Raw genomic sequence first — 4,615 nt, 5'->3', positions numbered from 1 at the left:
GTTTTTTGCTAAGACCCTTCCTTACAATCCTTGAGGATAGGTTTTAATGCTATTTTTTTGGCTTAAACCCCATGTCTTTGCAACATTGGAGACGCCCAAGTCACTAGTTCACTACTACCTAGCAACTAGCATGACAATAATGTATTAGGCCAAATTACGATGCAAACGTTTGGTCTATGGGTGTATATACACTCTATATGAAAAAATAGTAATTAAATAAAAACTCAAAAAATCTGAAAATATTTTTGAAGTAAACTTGACCTTCCATTGTACTCGTAAAAAAATTCACGAAAAAAAACCTATTGACTTCACAGCAAAAAAACATTTTTTGGGGTCAAAATAGTGTGAATGGTGATTTGTATATAGCAATATTTTTTCATTTTTTCCCTAAATTCAACTCTATGTTTTTATTCGTGAAAAATTATATACTAGTGCAAAAGAAAGTCAGGTTTATTCCCAAAAAAATCAGAACTTTTTGACCTTTTTGTAATTATTATTGTTATTCTCCATATAGGGTGAATATACACCCAGGAACCAAGACATATTTTCGACAAATTAGTGCATACTGTCGCTGCCTGAAAATCTCATTTTGATCCCGAGCTCAGATGCTCCTTGGATGAATTAAACAGTAAATTCGAATAGAATACCAAAATAATAAATAGTAAAATCTCATTTTGAGAGACTCTTCTAGGTTCTTGCAACTTTATTTCGTTGAGATGACATTCGAGGAGCTTGATACAAAAATAAAATAAAGTCAAGCTCGAATTTGTTGCAGCATTGGACAGTTTGTAGCTCCAATTTTATTATTTTTATACCGAGATCCTGTGATGCCACCTCAGCGCGATTTGCAAGCACCTAGGAGAGTCCCTCTTCTTTGATGTATACAACCTTCAGATTTTATGAATACATTTTGTATTTTATTTGAATTTACTATTGATGCGGGTGCCCAAGCACCAAAACGCCTCGTTGGTACCTATAATTTTAAGTTGCCAAGTGATAGTTACATTATAAACTAGATGATACCCCGTGTGTTGCTGCGTGAATCGATTGCAATATATTTCAGTAAGATTTGATTGTATGAAATATAAATACTTAGATTAATAACACGTGAAGAAAAATAGAAATACATATGACTTATAATATTTGATTATGTATAGTTGTAAAAAAAATTATTGAATATAGATAGAATTAAAAATATTTTCCCTTGCATGGTTGCATGTGGTGGTGGGCCTTTTTTCCATGCATGGTTGCATGTTAATGTGAGTCTTATCCCATCCATAATTATACGGTGATGTGCCATGCTTGCATGTTGAGATAAATAAATTACCAGAGATCACTCTCTTAGGTAGTATAAGGCTGGTCATAGTGAGAGTAACTTAGCAAGTAACATAGCGCATTTCAAGACAAGTTTGCTTATGTGGCATAGAGTTAATGAGGAGAAAGGTGTTTGGAGTAACATAATATGTTACTGTAACATAACGCAACCCAAAGCAAAATGAGTCTATAATGTAATAAATGCTATCATCTATGTTACTACTTATATGTTATTTTGCACTATGAAGGTAGTAACAAAGACTAGTGTCATATGCATGACACTAGTCTAAGTTACTTCCCACTATGACTAGCTTAAGACATAGGATAACGAGAGCTTCTCTGATGAAAATGTTCTCATGGATCCTGAAGTGAATATGTGCTTGTACTAGTAAAATTATAATGTTATAAATGAAAATACAAAAAAATAATTTAGTCAAAAGTAAAATTAAAGAGAAAACTATTTTGCTCATCCACATTTTGTTCCTCATACTTTCAAACCGAACATGACTCGTCCAAACGGTGGTTTGGCGTTGATGTGGACCTGGTATTGAGAATTGATCTCGCCATATTAGCGCCATGTCACACAATATGGGTTCAAAATTCTCTCTCGATTCCCATCGCAGTCCAACAACGAAGGCGAATTGCGGGAATAGCATTGCACATAGGCACGGGGCACAACTGCAAAGGTGGTCGAGGTCTTAGGTGGAAGGATGTTGCGTTGTTCCCGGCGGAGGAGTCATGTCATATTTCTCTTAAGGGTTGGGGATGCTCCTCCCTACTCTATTCCTCCTCCTCCTCCCCCTCCCTCTCTCTCTCTCTCTTTCTGTGTGTGTGTGTGTCCCCTCCCTCACTCCCTCTCTCTCATGTCCCCTCTCTCTCTCATGCCCCTCTCTTCCAACTGGGGTCGAGTAGGGTTGGAACGACGAGTGCAAGAATAGACAACGAGAGAGGTAATACGAGGGAGCAGGCGCGCATTGTTGCTATAGCTCGGGCAGCAAGGTGGTGGCCATAGTTGCGACGTCCTTGACGCCGAGCTCAAGGCGGCGGAAATAGAGGCTCCTGCATCTTAGATTCTTGAGAGGAAAGGGACGTCGGTAGTCAAGGTGCATGACATATCTTTCTCCTCGTGAGGAGGATGGTGGCCACGAGCTCCATGACCACAACGGCTTCCAGGCATCCAGTCGAAGCCGAGGAAGAAGGTCGAGTGTGATCTCCCATGATTTGGTGACCTCTATTTTTCGGGTGTGGATACAACTATGGCTGCTCCTCTAGAACATGGGTAAAATCCCCATGTGTGATCCCCTCTGAAACATCTGGTAGTGTTCTTCACCCTGCTGAAGCTACTAACGGATTTCAGTACCGTCAACCGGTGACCAACCGTGCAATTCGATTAAAAACGAAGCTCGCGGACCATCCGTTACATCTCATGGCAAAAAATGTCAGCAATTCCAACATGAACTATCGCGAACTCCAAGTACAATGGTAGAAATGCCGACCTAGGAGTGCGCCCTGATTCTTATTTTGGCCACATCATGATCACCGATCTACTTAGTGGAAGTTCCATTATCATTCCCTCGCTCGTTCCCTCAGGAAAAAAAAGAGTTCCATTAGTGAAGGTGTACAATTGAATGCCCATCAGCCCATATGTTATTGATTTCCGCCTCTATTTTTTCATAGTTTTGCCACCGATAACAGAAATCTGGTGATCCTCCACTCACAAAATTCCTCCAAAACCACAATCTAAAATCTAAAGGCAACATCATAACCGTTGATCCTCTCATTGTGCTCCCCGAGTCAGGTGCCTGTCACCATTGGCCAAGCAAAGTTTTATTGTCCACCTTGCCCTACCACTGTCCACTCCTGCCTTCTGAATCGCCAATTAGAACCCACCACGTGTCACTTATTTTCCTCTTACACTCCCTCCATCCCACTATAAATAGCTGGTGAGCTACACTTGAAAGATAGCACAAACTCACATACACTCACGTAAGCATCTATGGAGTAGCACACATTACTTAGCTCTAGAAATGGCCAAGGGAGCAGTGATGCTTCTTGTGCTCTTCACGGTGCTCTTCACGGTGCTGTCAGCGATGAGCGAGGCCCAGCCGCAGCACGAGCCCGGTCACGGGATCTTGGCCCACGGGCATCGCTGGTCTAACCCAGAGGCATCATCCAATGTGGGCCAGGATCCTAGTGGCACCTTCGGCGCCACCGGTTAACCACCTCCTATTCGCTGATGACAGACTGCTGTTCTTCAAGGAAAACAGTGTGGGTGCTATCGAGGTGAACCACGTGTTGGATATATATTGCAATGCAACAGGTCAGCGGATAAATTTCGACAAATCATCTATATTCTTCAGCAAAGGTGTCCCTGAGGCTGTTCGCAATGACATAAAAAAATATTGTGAATGTTCCTAATGAAACATTAAATGAGAAATATCTGGCATGCCCACAGATGTTGGGGCCTCAAACAATGGATCGTTCAAGTATTTAAAGGACAGGTTACGGAACATGACCCAAGGATGGGTTGAAAGGACAATGTCATCTACGGGCAAGGAGGCGCTGGTCAAAGCAGTGGCACAGGCTATCCCAGTCTTCTCCATGCCTTGCTTCAAATTTCCTACACTAGTAGAAAAATGGCCATTTGTCCCGGTTCATAAGGGCCTTTCCCGGTTTTGGAACCGGGACTAAAGGGTCGTTACTAAAGCCCCCCCCCTTTAGTCCCAGTTAACCAGGACTAAAGGCCCTCCACGTGGCCGCTGCGTGGAGGTCCACCTTTAGTCCCGGTTGGTAACACCAACCGGGTTCTAAAAAACAATTATTATTTAGTAATAATAATATTTCTTGAATAAGTAGTTTGACCATTGTTTGACCACAGTTTGACCAGATTTGACCAAAATTCAAAAAAATTGAAATAATTATTTAGTAAGACTAATAGTCTTGAATAATTATTTAGTAACACTAATACTTCTTGAATAAGTAGTTTGACCAGATTTAACGAAAATTCAAAAAAACTGAAATTTGAGCATAACTTTTTTCCTTTTAGAATTTGAGGATTCTAACAATTTGCAAACAGGCCATAGGCTGTCAAAATCGGATGCGGATTTTCGTGCTGAACATTTTGATATATTATACGTTTTTTCTGACATCGTATGCAAAAGTTATAGCCGTTTTACATTTTCCCTACACTTTTTGCAAAACATGTCCAAATTTAAGTTTTCAAATTTTCCTAACTAGTAGATGTAGTAACATAACTACATCTCGAAGGATTTTAACTTTTGAAGTTTTTATCATTTTCTTT

The 4,615-nt window shown here is 40.5% G+C and overlaps 1 pseudogene; it reads left to right on the top strand.

The window, feature by feature from the left end:
- Positions 1–3,341: 3,341 nt before the first annotated feature.
- LOC119289053 overlaps positions 3,342–4,615 on the top strand; it is a 31,073-nt pseudogene continuing 29,799 nt past the window's right edge.

Source organism: Triticum dicoccoides, chromosome 4A, assembly GCF_002162155.2.
Source record: "Triticum dicoccoides isolate Atlit2015 ecotype Zavitan chromosome 4A, WEW_v2.0, whole genome shotgun sequence".
Classification (NCBI taxonomy): Eukaryota; Viridiplantae; Streptophyta; class Magnoliopsida; order Poales; family Poaceae; genus Triticum; species Triticum dicoccoides.
The sequence above is the reverse complement of the archived record's forward strand: the minus strand, read 5'-3'. Positions and strand labels throughout refer to the sequence as shown.